This window comes from Cryptotermes secundus, unplaced genomic scaffold (genome assembly GCF_002891405.2).
Source record: "Cryptotermes secundus unplaced genomic scaffold, Csec_1.0 scaffold407, whole genome shotgun sequence".
NCBI lineage: Eukaryota > Metazoa > Arthropoda > Insecta > Blattodea > Kalotermitidae > Cryptotermes > Cryptotermes secundus.
Genome location: NW_019741981.1, coordinates 3,795,108 through 3,811,075, shown reverse-complemented (window position 1 = coordinate 3,811,075; position 15,968 = coordinate 3,795,108). Strand labels below are relative to the sequence as shown.

At 42.3% G+C, this 15,968-nt stretch overlaps 1 protein-coding gene across 4 annotated transcripts in view; it reads right to left on the bottom strand.

Moving 5' to 3' along the window:
• Positions 1–15,968, bottom strand: part of LOC111872959 (histone acetyltransferase KAT7) — a 441,373-nt gene that overhangs the window by 258,022 nt on the left and 167,383 nt on the right. The gene's annotated exons all lie outside the window — the stretch shown is intronic.

Below are 15,968 nucleotides of genomic sequence, written 5' to 3'. Positions count from 1 at the left end.
TAAAGATAGCTAACAGATCCTTTGAATACGTGGCACAGTTCTATATTTAGGAACGACAGTAACAAATCAATATTCGATTCAAGAGGGAATTAAGCGGAGATTGGATTCGGGAAATGCTTGCTACCTTTCAGTACAGAACCTTTTGTCTTCCCGTTTGCTGTCTAAAAACATAAAAGTTAGAATATACAAAACTATAATTATGCCGATGGTTCTGTATGGGTGTGAAACTTGGTCTCTGATGTTAAGGGAGGAACACAGGCTAGGGGTGTTTTAGAACAGGGGAGAATATTTGGACCGAATATGGATGAAGTGACGCGTGGTTGGAGAAACTGCATAATGAGGAGCTTCATAAATTGTACTCTTCGCCAAGTATTATTAGAATGATCAAGTCAAGGAGAATAAGATGGACAGGGCTTCTAGCAAGGAAGAGGGCAAAGAGGAATGCATATGTGATATTTCTGGGAAAGCCAGAAGCAAAGAGATCATTCGGAAGACAAAGACGTAGGTGGGTGGATAATATTAATATGGCTCTTAAAGAGATAGGATGGTATGGATTGGATTGATCTGGCACAGGATAGTGGAGGTAATAAACCCTCGGGTTCCATAAAATGTTGGGAGATTCTTGAGTGGCTGCACAACTGGTGGCTTCTCAAGAAGGGCTCAGTTCCAAGCAGTTAGTTATAACGAATAAAACCATTAACATTTTCATAGGTCCATATACAGAAAATCTGTGGCAGAGAACACATGTCAGAACTTTTCCGCCCATAAAATTAAAAACATAGGTCTAATATATTCATTACGATATAATTTTTGGCGTGTTTCACAATGAAAACTTGCGAGAGTGTTTCTATTGACTTCGCCATTCCGCTTGTAACAACTCGAGAACCATCCAAAAGATTTAATGAAATTTAATACCGCGGAGTTCTACTGAAGTTTGTCGATACATGCCAAATTTGGTTACAATCGAACAAAAATATCCGACACTTTACATTATCCACATGCAATACAGCACGTAGCTCATAGCATAACTCGCTAAATATTTATCGAAGCGAAAAATGTTTCGAGCATAAGTTATAGACAGAAATTAAACATGTCCATTCCTCTGCCCTCATTCATTCTACATGCCTTGTCCATCTTATCCTACTTGCCTTCATTCTAATTCTACTTGAAGAAGAGTGCAAGTTATGAAGCTCCTCATTATGCAGTTTTACTGTTAAATAATTCCCTGCTTTAGATGGATACAGCCGATCACAGTGGCCACGTGGTCTAAGGCGTGAACTGTCTTAGCCCGCTCGAACACTGGGATCGTGGGTTCGAATCCCATGTGAGGCATGGATGTCTGTGTGCGTTTATTCTGTGTTTGTGTTGTCCTGCGTAAGTAGAGGCCTTGCGACGGGCTGATCCTCCGTTCAAGGAGTCCTACCGACTGTCTTAGGATTAAGAAACTGAAGTTAAACGAAGCGTTTCACTGATGTCCTATGCTCTAGAGTGGGAACAAATGGAAAACGGAGAGAGAGAGCGCGACAGTCGGATACATCAGATGAATCGTCGTATTCACAGGAGTCCACCATTAAATCTAACGGGCTTACTAAATTAGTTAAGTTTAGTGAGTTCCTTATCATGCGGTTTCTCGAAAATGTATTAATTTATACTATTAGCTGCCCATCTGCAACCATGTATCCCAAGCGGTGTTTTCCTCTGACATTTTTCCTCGAAAATTTCGTATTAGCAGCTCGCTATCTCGTGCGCAGCACAATGTTCTCTTCAATAGTGTTCAATTTATGAAGATCCCCACGTGTAGCTGTCTCCTGTGCTTCACTAACTCCTCTTTCTTATGTTCAGATATTCTATTCACAACATTTTGGACAGACAGCCTCACTCTATGTTTCATCACTTGAGTGAGATCTTTTCACACGTCATAAAACAGTAAAGTTTTAGCTTTGTGTATTTTAATAAGAAAATAATATTTGACTAAGAGGAGATATACATTTCAAAACATATGCGGAATAATTTCAAAAACGTTAAGAAAACATATTAGTAAAGATGTAAATTAAAAATATTTTCAAGGTTACAGCGGTAAAGTGAAGTAAAAGTAAAGCTATCCCTGTAACAGGCCCTGAAGGCCCATAGGGCTGAGATGTTGAGGGTCACACATTATCTAGACCAGGCATGTCAAACTCAACTTGTACCGAGGGCCACCTCAGCCCTATAAATAATAGTCCAGGGCTACACTTCAAAATAGAAATATACATTAGATTTTGATACAATGAAATTTAATTCTATTTATTATTTAGGAATAATTTCAATATAATTACCTAAAGTCACATATCTTACAGTTTTAAAAAGCAAGAGAATGCCATTTTTGACAAGTATCAAACAACATTTCAATATGTAAAAAGAGAGATTACACAAGAAATTATGTTAGAAATAACAAAACATTGAATTTCCTGCAGCCTACTAATTTATGTCTGCGTGAGACTTCTTGCCTTCTGGAAAACTGTCTTTACAAAAAATATTTCTACTAAAATGTTAATATTAATTTTAATATCAATTAGCTCTAAAAGTTGAGGGGCCGCACTTTGTGGCTATGGGGACCGCATGTTTGACACGGCTGATCTAGACAGTCGGCTCAAAGATGGCGGTAAGTTTGTCAGCCTTACGCGCCGGCCGCGCTTTACTCCCCAGGAAAATTATTTATTTAATTCCTGGTACTCATTTCTGTTAGAGGCTGAGTGAACCCCAGGGCCATGGTAGCGAAACACGGACGTTTAAGGAAGACTGGGATAGACTTAAAACAGCATAAATGAAATATCTAAAATCTTCCAAACGTTGCGCTGGGACAGACGAATTCAGAAACGAAATGTGTTGAGTATCTTCAGTTTGTATGAAATGAAATAACAGAGTACAGAGACAAATGGAAAATGCATTTTCAAGGAATGGAACATACTCACATTCCACTTCAAGCCTATAAATACTTTTCGTCTAGTAGACGATACACAGGAACGCCAAGAAGCAAGCGGAAGAATATGTAACAATATTAGAGGTCGGAACAGGCGATCTGCCTAATCCATGAAGTGACGATGTTGATATTTTAATCTTTACATTATTAGCTACGGCACGTCGAGATGAAAGGTTATGAACTGCACTGGTAGCGAGCACGTTCTCTCTGACAAGTGACCATATGGTGTTCACTCATGTGTGTAAATCGCTACAACTTTTCTGTGCAATTTCCTGCCCATAAAGAGTGCAGTAATAATAAAACTGGCTGGAGCATGGTGACGATATCAGCGGCAGCAGCATCCAGGAGACGATTCTTCCAACGTTCACCCCCCTCGATTTCCCAGACGTTTTCATCGATCGCGAAAGAACCCGAAGCCTACCCCAAGCCAACCCCCACCGACAAGCAACCAGGTCCCGCAGTGCTCCCCACCCTGCACCAACGCTGTGGAGTCCGCGCCAAAATCCATACCGGGCACTGAACCCTCGTCCAGACGAGGGGCAGACCGACGCTGAGCGGCGCGGCGGAACCAGGGCAATGACCCCGACAGGCCCCTCCCTGCGAGGCTGCGCCAATGCCCCATGCAAACGATACACGTTCAATCACCTCAGGGTTTTAAGCAATTTCATATAATTATATTTTCATGGGCGGGTGAGCCAATGGAACATCCTGTCTTATTGGTAGATGAGATGTTTAGGACTGCCCATTGCCAGCTGCGGTGTTATAGCCATAATGCAGTGACCTAAACGCGCCTCGCCACAAATCAGACTCATAATAAATAAAAGAAACTTCAAGAACTTCCGACGAGTCAAGCAATGATAGCCTTCAGCCTTATAAACACATCAAGCAAAAACTAACCAATCCATGAAATAAAGATGGTTAATTTCCTGAAGAGAACAGCAAGAAGGGGAAGAGAATTCGTCACTTCTCTGTTGCTTTCATCACAACCCATATAATATTTTGACAATGAGGATAACAACTGAGAGAAGAGCTAACACAAGGAACTTTGAAATGCGGAATTGAGTAATACTACACAGAAAAATACATAAAGATAAATATTAAAAAGCTATGTCGTTGAAGACAAAACAAAGAAGAAGATAAAAAGTGTGGTTGGGAAACTTCAATGAAAGTCATTCAGGAAGCAAGAATAACTACATCCACAAATAACAGGAGACAAATTCTTTATTTTCAGGCTACTTTCCTTTTGTAAGGGAGGAATTTTGAGATAATCGTGATGCCCCTGTGTGTCATTCGGAATTTATGAACCACATTTCTGATTTCCATGAAATATGGTATGGAGGTATCCTGTGGAAGGCCACAACAACCTAGTACTTTAATTTCTTACAAGCGGAAATAACAACATGGTGGACGCACGAAATCGTGTAATGAGAGTGCCATTAGCGACAATTAATGCAGGGGTCTGAAACGATGTACGGTGATAGGCACTCGAAAAATATGAAACTTCTGTTGAGATAATCTTTTGCAAAAAGTAAAACAACGGGACAGTAGCCGCGCAAAATGTTAATTTAGTTTTTACTTTGTCATCGACAGCTAATGGACCTTTGCAGTTAGCAGGCAAGTTGTATGAAGACAGCTCGCAAACATTCCTAAGAACGATATATACATACTGTTCCTTACAAGTAAACAGTTATAAAATTGGCGACCTTATAAGCCAATGATGTTACATCCACAAATTGTAAGTGGACGGAATCTCGACGTAAGTAAAAACATATAACACGGTGATGATGATGATAATAATAATGATAATAATAATAATAATAATAATAATAATAAAGTAACGCGTACAGCTAGGCAACAGCGCGATAAACATTTCGCGTAAGAGCGCTCAACAATATGACGGATGTTAATAGCTCGTTGCTAGGCAAAAGTCATAGCGCCACTGGGCTGGCGAGATGACATTCACGTGACTGGCTTTATGGAGTCCGTGAAACGACGGCTGCTATACAATGGTTCGGTGAAAGCATTACAACAGAGGCTGTATTTTTTGTGTGGTCCGTGCCGAAGGCTTATAAGAGAAGTTAATTCAGCGTAGTAAATTCATATAGGAGACTTAAACTTGGCGGCGGTCAAGTATACGACCGTTCACGTGACTTTACAGCCGTTGTAGCGGATGCTACTACAAATAGGGCATAATCTGCTGTGATGAGCCTGGACTGACAGAGGGCCTGTATATATTTTATATACATTTATTAACACGAAGAAAGCAGTATTTTGGGATGTGGCACCGTGTAGATGTGGTGTTATCCTTCTACCCTGAAGATGGAAGAGATATGTTCCTCCGAAACGTCGGTTAACACCACATCTCCACGGTGCCACATCCCAAAAGACTGCTTTCTTCATACTCACCGCCGTGAAAACCTCAAATCTTACATTTATTAACATGTTTAACAAGTAAAATGTTAATATCCTTTACATTATGACAAATGACTTACTATCTGTAGTCTATAGAGGGTGACAGTATCTATAATCGCAATGTGACTTTGACTTTGACGTAGTAAATTCAGTCGGTTCAGGAGGTCAGCATGTGAAGACTTTGCGTGTGATCCAGTGAAACTGTTATAGTTTCTGTGTTGAGATCCGTTGCAAGGAGACGACTAGTGAAGACTGGGAACTCTAGTGTGTGTGCAGCGGTGAAAGGCAAAACTGTGTAAATTGTCGATAGCGCTGTATTCCCTGCATATGAGTGTGATTAAGAGAGACTGTAACCAAGGTACTATTAAATCCAATCATCCGAACTAGTTAGTTAGTTATTGGTGAGGGTGGGTTTCCCCATGCACTGAGACCTGTATTGGTCCATTGTGCTTCACTCTATGATTTCTATCAGTCTCTATACCCTACCGATATTGGTGAGTACCATCAGTCCCGCCCAGTCAGCGAGACCGGCTCTACTAGCATTGAGGTATCGATAATGCTTCCCCCATCTACCAGAGGTATTAGAGACTGCTGTTGGGCGGGAAACGTCCGTTAATTTGGCTCAGTGACCTCCTTAGGAGATATGAGGTTCTTTTACCTGCCGTAAAGCTACGACGCGGGACCCACGGCTTAAAGTCCCTCCCGGACGACTTGTTCCCTGAATTTTTCCGCCTTTAAAAATTCGACGACCTCCGCCGGGTATTTGAACCCGCGTACTACGAGTCATGAGGTGGGAACGTTACCTCTAGAATACGGAGGCCGCTATCATCCGAACTAGAACCCGTCATTCTCGTCACGTGTACCACAGTACACGTGACAACAATAATAATAATAATAATAATAATGCACAATATATTTACAACTGCAAGAAACAAAAAATTCCCTCAACTATGATTCGATCATACTCGCATGATCACCCACGAAGGAGAGGAGTACACCAGCTCATGAGATAACTTCAATTCTATTTTCACATTATAAACTCACAGAAACTATATGGATAAGGCCGCGCGAAAGCTCAAGCGGTTAGTCGCTGGCTTCCCACCGCGGCGGCCCGGGCTCGATCCCGGGTCTGGTCAAGTGGGATTTGTGGTGAACAAAGTGTCGCTGGGGTACGTTTTATCTGAGTACTTCCGTTTCCCCTGCCACTCTTCATTCCACCAAATTCTCCATCATCATAGCTATCCGGGGCTGGCAAAATAAGACAATCAGTGGCCGCTGTGCCGAGTGGACCCAGTTGGGCTCCACCCCTCACTATGGGTATTAAAAAAAACTATATGGGTACGGAATTTAAATCGGTATTAACAACACAAGAGTCGTAGTCGCAGCCAGAAGTGGCCGCAGTACAAGGGACTTAGTCCCACCCCACTAGCAATAAAAAGAAACTAAACAAACCTGTAAAAGTATAGGCCTACGCTTAAAGAGCATGTTCGGTAGAAGTGAGTATAATGATGACACAACATCCGCGCTCCAGTATTTACTCTGAAAGGCTCACGTACATTATGTATTTAGATAAGCTCAAAGAACTATTCATGGTCTCACGTAGAATTAGATTTTCGTTAAATGCAGGCCTACAATTAGACCTACAAATTAAGTGAAAGGAAGGTTCGTATAATTACTACTGAGAATAAGAAGCCAAAAGTTTTCACGTGTTCGGAAAACCAACTCTTGATTGCTCGGTAACATTTGCGGGCGCTAGCAAGACAACTTGAATGCTCAATATCAAGCTCGGGAAATGTACGCTCAGCACAGAAAATCCATTTAAACATGGGAGGGAAAATAACAGTGTGCATAAAATATGGGGTTCTTTTTCTCTACAGCTATGTTCGAAACATTTTTCGCTCCAGTATATATTTAAAGAGTTATTCCCGATATACGCGCAGAAATGAATGTAGATCTTCATGTACAGTGTCCGCTATTTTTGTCCGATTAGTCAAATTGGGAAAAAATATATAAATTTTAGCATAACTTCCCAATATCAAATATCATGGACATATGGACAGCAGTTTTCGAGTTGCTTCATACATACAGGACCGCCTATGTAGTCTAGTGGTCAGAGTTCCTGGCTACAGATCCAGAGGTCCTGGGTGCGATTCCTAGCGCTACCAGATTTTCTGAGAAGTAGTGGATCTGGAACGGGGTCCACTCAGTCTCGTGAGGATAATTCAGGAGCTATTAAAAGGAAATAGAAGTTCCGGTCTAGAAAACAGAGATTAAAGGTCGTGGGGATTCGTTGCGCTGACCACGTGACACCCTCTACTTGCAGATGTTGGCACTAACTTCACCGACAAGCGGCGGTCGCTCGGTCAGTATAGTTCGCTTGCGGACTACAGGTCACGAAATTTGTTTCGTTTGTTTGTTCGTTCTGCGTCATACAGTACGGTCCTTCCGCGTAACACGAGGTTTATTTCTGGGATGGGCCCCTTCTCTCTCTATCAGCTCCATGTTGCAACAACACATCTTGCAACTCATTCAGTTCGCTCACCCCTTCTGTCAGATCAAATTACTATTTTATTTCATTCTCTCGCCCGTTCTGCTCTGCCCTAAAACACTTAATTTTCACTATTTTTAAAATATAAATCATTACTATTCTATAGTTTTTGGACTTTTCCCATCGCCTGGTATTATAGAAAACAGAAAACACGACGTTTCGTAAAGTGGACCTGTTTCCGACCTCAGGTGAGGGGGGAGACACCTACTCAGTTGGGCCCCTTATAAACAGCTAACCTCAATCACTTCACTTACCTGAAGTAAGCGTTTTTCTCGTGTTTGTTTTCTATTCATAACTCGCTCTCACCTTTAGATCCACCGCATCCTCCTCCAAAACTTCCTTCCGGGTCCTCACCGACCATAACCCAATTTCTTAAACTCTGTCGTTAACTGAAACTGAACAACATGACCTGCTGGTGACGACACAATTTCACTTGGAGTCATCGGTCTTCCTGTTTCAGCAGCAGCCTCTCTTCTCTGCCACGCAAAACAAACGTGTGACGTCACTTCCGGCCCTTGATCAGCTGATCCAAAAACACTTTTCTTCGCAGCAAACTCCATCTGGACAGTTCACCTTCGTTCACTCCGGACCCTTCTCGAATTACCTCACATCCTGCTTGTAGATAAGCCATTCCTGATGACCTGCCTGCCATCTTGAAACTCTTCGGAATTGTTCACTCTTTTCCCCGCTTCTTCAATTCGAATATTCTGTTTCAAGCAGCACAAATTACAAGAGCGACCTTTCCCAGTTAACTGATCTCTTCCTGCCCACACTAAATAGGAAATATTACCGTCCTTGTCCTCCTGAATTTTGCATAGCAATCCTGTTAACTTCTACTTTTTACACAACTAGGTTTCCGGTAATTTGCAATATTGCCACTGCTTTTAAAACAAACTCGTAAATCTTGGCAAAGTCGAGCCCACTCTGGCCCCATAATCAACGTCCTACGGCTTTACTTCGATATTCATCACGTGTCTCATAAAACCTTAACTACTTCTAAATGTGTACACATATGCTTCAGGCTCATTTTCCACCCCACCCCCCCAAATTCAAACCAACTCCGTGGCCTGTAGTCCGCAACCGAACCATACCGACCGAGCGCCCGCCGCTTGTCGGCGAAATTGGTGCCAACGTTTTGCGGATTGAGGTTGTCGCGTGGTCAGCGCAACGAATCCCCACGGCCGTTAATCTCGGTTTTCTAGACCGAAGCCGCTACTTTTCCATTCAAGTAGCTCCTCAGTTATCCTCATGAGGTCGAGTGGACACCGTTCCAGACCCACTACTTCTCAGAAAATCTGGCTGCGACGGGAATCGAACCCAGAACCTCTGGATAGGTAGCCAGGAACTCTTGACAACTAGACCATAGAGGCGGTCTAAAACATTTTTCTGCTTTTCAAAATTTCCTAGAAGAGGTAATTTGTGTTCGTAGAATATCTTGCTTCTCCTGTTTCTTCATTTCTTGCTCAGTTTTCTTCAAATCATTAATGGATTCTTCGAATGCTTGTTTTATCTGATCAAACGTAATTCCAGTACTTTTCGCATCCTCTCCATTTTCCGTTATTTCCTCCCTGTGTTGTACTGAACCTCTTTAATATCCTTGCTCCTATCCCAAGACGTCTCATATATGTCAAAATTTCGTTAATCTTCGTCGGGTCCATGCTTGAGGCTTATATCCACCTCCGCTCCCCCAAACATCAGTAGCACTCCAACCCCCCAACCCCCCAAATACACAATTTCACTCTTTCATCCATTAAATTACATTTCCTCGGTACTGCACTGTAAATCTGTCTATTCTAGCCCTGTAAACCCCAGTACTGACACCCACTGCCGCGTGACAAAGACTTCCGTAGGACACGTCTGCTGTCGACCACACCTCCTACACAACTTCTCTGGAAACATTTTGACGAAATTAAATATTAAACTTACGCCACTAGGATCAAAACCTACATATTCAACAGTGAACCATGACAACCAGAACACAATCGCAATTCAGAATAAGGCCCTTCTCGGCCCCAGACTGCATTAAAATAAAATCCTTTTTATTCTCTTAATGCAGTGCTTTATTACAATTCGACTTTGAATTCATATCTATATAATTTTCGTTTAGAATGTCTAGAAACCCGAAATTAACGGCCGTGGGGATTCGTTGCGCTGATCACGCGACACCCCCTATCCGCTAAAGTTGGCACTAACTTGGCCGACATGTGGCGGTCGCTCGGTCGGTATAGTTCACTTGCGGACTGAAACCACGGAGTTCATGTCTAGTAATATTAAACACTAAAGACTTAATACTGAATGTTTATTTTTTCAGGAGGCCCAGACAGTGTCGACTTCTCGACAATTTTAGTATAATCACCTAACAGTGAATATATGTATGTGAATTTGATCTTTATTTATTATAAGGGAAGAGTTCATCATACATTTGTTTATGCCATTCACGATTCCTTCTGCGAAACGCGCCTGTTACTTTCTCATACGGTACATCTAAAATTTTTGGGATTACTCGGTTTTCAGACTTCGTCCGGTTTTCTAAATAATAAAACGTTTAGGGGGGAAAAATTGATCAGTTTCCATCCTCGGAAGAGGAGGTGGGAGACACCTTTGTTTTTGTCCGTTAGAAGGAGTAAACATCAATCATTGGTTCAATGTTTACAAATGTAGATTCTTAAGGGTTCAGACAGCGCTGTATAACATTCGGGATTACTGGGTTTCTGGACTTTGTTCATCCTCCGGGTTTTGTAAAGAACATGACATTTCGGAAAATGGATTTGTTGGGTCCTTTAAAAAGAATTAACCTCAGTCACCAGTCTAGTGAACGCCATGCCACCTGAAGGTTACCCAAATTCTCCGCCATCAACAATATCAACACGACCGCCATCTAGTGAAAGTATTGAAGCAGGAGTGCGAGAGTGAACTCGGGCTTTAAATTTGAAAATGTAAGCTTCCTCCCCCCCTTGGCACTACATCCCCAGTGGGCCTAGGCCTACCTCCATGAACTTCTCCGTTCACTTCGGGTTTTCTAGATCTTACACATTCGGTAGGACTCCTTGGGCGGGTGATCAGCTCGTCGCAAGGCCTCTACTTGTTCACAAACACAGAAAAACACACACAAACATCCATGCCCTGAGTGGCATTCGAACCCACGATCCCGGTTTCCAAGCGAGCGAAGACAGTACATGCCCTTCTATAAAAATACAATTCTGAAACTACAGAATACGCCATTTTATGACAAGCTGATACCCTCATCTGGTAAAAACGTTCTCCGCTTTTTATGGAACCACAAGATTCAAAAGAGGTTGCTATTGATTTCTGTTGTAAGGCAGACGAATCCATAATCTCTTATCCTACACACAACATATGAAATCACAGTTCTAAATCGGTCATGTGTGAATCTTTAGGGGTTAACCGAGGGCATGAAAAGCATAACTTTTCACTGCACTGAATGTGGGGTCTCGGGCGTCGATCCTTCAGCAATGTTCGCAGCCAAAGAGAGCCGAAGGAGTATGTTTGGGAACCACTGTAGGTCTACTAATCGATTAATCGTGGCGGCTGTAGTTTTCTTTTTATTGGAGGGTAATGATCCTGGCGTGAGGTTTCAAATCCAAATTGCTTCATATCTTGATTATTATCGTTTTCTACCACGAACTGAAGTACATTAATACGAATTCTCAGAATACATAAAAACATGAAATAGAAGAGTTTTGATACAAGATCTGATGATGCAATAACACGTTTCATTGGTCCCTTGTCACCACGATACGGCGCGCCCTCGGGCTGTGTGTAGGGGAAACGGCTTCTAGACATGGAGGGTAGCTGCGAATATATTGAATAAAAAGTCGCGGACAGGCGACAAGGACTGGGCCTTCAGTATGGGGGTTGGGGGGGGGCCTCATCGAATAAAACCAACGTGTGACTAATTCGTGTTTATTTAACGACGACGACAGTCGCCGTCGAAAGATTTTACATAGTAATGGATAATGAACTGGAAAGAACGTGAAAGGAGTACCCTAATTTAAATTACTATCCAGGCATTTGTTTGGAGTGACTGAAGAAACAAGCACAGCTCAGGATAGTCGGTATCCCGGCCGAGATTCTAACGGGGCACGTTCCGAATGATAGTGAGAAGCCAGCTTAATCGGCGCCATGTTCGGAAATGTTACAGCAACTCGACTAAGGGCTGCTGAACAAGAAGCCTGCTACACGGAGTGAGTGAGTTGATGTCACATGTGTCTATTGTTCCAGCGTCACATGTGAAGACAGCTTCCACCGTATCCTTTAGGAAACTCAACAATCATCCTCTCATCTTATTCCGGATACAGCATTTAGTAAGGTCATACCAAGTGTAACGGTGACGCTACGGACTCGTATTCTGGGAGATCCTCAGCTAGAACCTCGGACGGAGCATCGTCTATCCTGAATGAGGTTCTCGTGAACTTCCACGGGCCAGGGCGACTTCCTACCAAATGTTTTCCATTTCATCACGAATCTATCATCCGACCATTCGACGTTATACAGTCGAGCTACTGACAGCGTAGTAAAACAATCTCGCGCCTGGGGCCCTACTCCAGGAACAAGCCGGATTCTTCTCTATGCCGCCTCTAGGGCCCACCCACACTCCTATCAAAGAGACCATCGTGATTCTTTCCCCGGGGCCAAAGCAATCAAAGAGTCAAACCGATAAAGGGAAAGTTGTCCTTGTGCTTAACTAATTAAGCACCGCGCCATGAAGTCGTATAGGGGAGATGTATAAATACAAATTTTCTTGACCTCAGCATTATCTGGAGGTGAGTGGTCAGCTTCGCGCCCCAGCCGCTTTACCCCAGGGGAAAGAGTCCCCAGTACCCATTGGGTAAGAGGTGGGGTGGTCCCCAAAGCCGGTCTGGAAGAGGTTGTGAAGAGAAAATTCTTAACTCTACCGGGACTCGAACTCCGACCCCTCGGTCGTCCAGCCCGTAGCCAGTCGCTATACCAACTACGCTATATCGGCTCCCATGAGTCAAACCGATAACTCACCTTAAGTTGGTATATGAGACTAAGAACGCGCGGAGCTTTACCTACAGTCTTCTATACTCCTTCATGGCATGGATTTTACCTTTCGCCTTTACATAGTACATGGAAGTTGACAAGTGTCGCTAAATAATCCATGAATCAGAAAACAATTGTTCTTGCTTGACTTACATCACACATATATTCCTCTGCTTCTTTACTGAATTCAGAAGCTCTTCGTTACGTAATTCTCTCTACACCCTCGTACGTCATCTCCCTTGAGCCTAAATATTCTCCGCAGCACCGTGTTCTCAAACACCCTCCATGTACGTCCTTCACACATTATCATACGTGTATAAAGCCAAAGGTAAAATTATACTGTAGTATATTATGTATTAGCCTTTGAGTTTGGAGAGGATGGACTGGACATGCAGCTGGGAGGAGGGAGACTACAAATGCTTAGAGAAATCTGCTGGGGCAACCTCTTGCAAAACAGCCAGTCGGAAGACCGCGAAGTTAACAGAGAATATAACATTACAATGGATTTAACAGACACTCTTTTTATGATTAATAAGAGCATGGAGCAGCTATATGGAGTTAAAAGGTACGTCTTTGTGATAGCTGAACTTGCCGGTTCTAACATTAGAGAATGATTTTGGAGGCGAGGCGAGAAGATGAAGATTAGGGCCTAACAACTAGTTCTAAAGGAGAGACATTACTATTAGCTCCAAGCCGACTCAAATACTGGCAATCCCTTGAACTAAAGATGAACCGTCATTAAAGTAAGTCGCTACAATTTTAGTTACGAACACAAGAGTGTCTCAGTATCGCGGATCTGAATACATATCTGAGAGTAACAGAACAAAATGTTGAGCGGAATTCAGGTGGTATAACCCGTCCAAAACAGAACACTGATTAAACGGAAACAAGCTTCTATTGGAAAATTTAATTTGTAGCGACAACAAAGAGTCTAAACTAATGAGAAAATTATATCAAGTAAAATAAAACTCACTGATATATTGGGTTTTTCGACTTTATCCATCGTCCTGGTTTTTAAGATAACAAATAAAGACACGACGTTTCGAAAACTGGATCTGTTTCCGTCCTCAGGTGAAGGAAAACACCTATTCTGTTGGGTCCGTTAGAAAGAGCTAGCCTCAATCACTGGTGAAGGAAAACACCTATTCAATCACTGGTCCAGTGATTGAGGCTAGCTCTTTCTAACGGACCCAACAGAATAGGTGTTTTCCTTCACCTGAGGACGGAAACAGATCCAGTTTCCGAAACGTCGTGTTTTTATTAGTTATCTTAAAAACCAGGACGATGGATAAAGTCCAAAAACCCAATATATCAGTGTGTTATACACCATCGTCAGAATCCTACAGTAACCACTTAAAATAAAACTGTTTTTCGCGGAAACTACGTTGGGCAAGACTTCAAAAAATCAAATTATAAATGCATATATATATATATATATAGATGTAAACATAATGGTTCCCTACAGTATTAAGAGGGCAACTAAATACAGGTACGTTGGCGGGCGGCTGTTAGTTAAGCCGTAGCGATTGTCACATAGTGACCGCCAGACGAACCAGGTGTCAGTCAGCCAGGCTTTGACATCGATACAGCAGGCTTCGTCTCTCGAGTGCACCAAGTTGCTTAGTAACATCGACATGTATGGAGCTGAACTTTGGAAAGTTGAATGCAATGTTTGCAAGGGGAAATCGAAGTCCATTAAAATACGGTAACAAATAACATGACAACTGCAACAGAAATGCCTATCGATAATAATACGATCAGCTATATGATATTCTTAGCATAACGATGAATGACACGGTACTGAAGATAGAAGCAGTATGTTCCTTCGAAACTCTGGTATCCTCCTACCAGACTACACGGTGTCACAACCCAGAAGGCCACAATTTAAATGTTCACTTCTGTGAAAATATCAAATTTCATAAATGAAAGACAAGTTCGAGTGGAATCTCATAGCAATATCAGAATCTCATAGCTCCGTCTCTCTCTTTCTGCACGACGAGCTTATCTACTGTCTTCTTTGATTCCAGCTTCAAAAATCAACAGAGGCAGGTGTCGGAGCTAGATACGGTATACGTATCACATACCTCACTGTTCTTCAAACTTTTATGGCTTGCAGTAGGGCGTGTTGATGGATGATTTACAATCAAAGTAATGAAGGGTCTGAAAGCCTACTTATGGCCGGGGACGAGGTCTCAGCAGGAAGAACACTTCCTCACGTCGGTGGGTAAAGCGACAAGACTGGACAACATGATAGCACACGCCGGTTTCTACCAAATACACACGAGAAGTTCCAAAAGATAAGTACAGTACGAAGACTACGAACTGGACGACCGTCATTCGTTACATGCTGAAGTTCTGGGAATTTCTCACACCAGAATATTTAGAGAGGCAGTAAGAAACACCACCAATGGGAAATGGAAGAAAGAAGAGTAACTAAAGAAAGGAAGAATGAAAGAAGGTAATGTAAAACTGCCCCTTTGCTTAACTAAGCATTACACCAAGCACATAGCTGTGGCAGAAGTAAGGTTCTACCATTCCTAATCTCGGTACAGATAGTTTCACGTCCCGGCTGTTTTGTCCCCGGGAAAAGCCCCTGTTACCCACTGGGTAGGGGGCTGGATAGATTCATGAGCCATACGGATGCTATGGAGAAGAGAAACAAGCATTGCCATTGCCGAGAATCAAACTCTGATTCCTCGCTCATCCAGCATGCAGCCTTATCGCTATAATGACTGATTTATCCCGGCTCCAGAGAAGGAAAGAAGGAATGAAGAATGGAAAAGATATAAAGAAAGGAGGTAATTACCGTATTTACGCATGTATAGGCCGCACATTTTTTGCCAAAAATTCAAGAGGAAAACTGGGGTGCGGCTTATATTCGAAATATTCGAAATCACACTTCATTTAAAAAAAATTATATTCATAATTAGTAATACAGGGTGTAATACTCCTGAAATAATATTCCAAGAAAATTATTTTTTCTATAATTTCTGTCTGAAAATTGTGCTGCGGCCTATACATGCG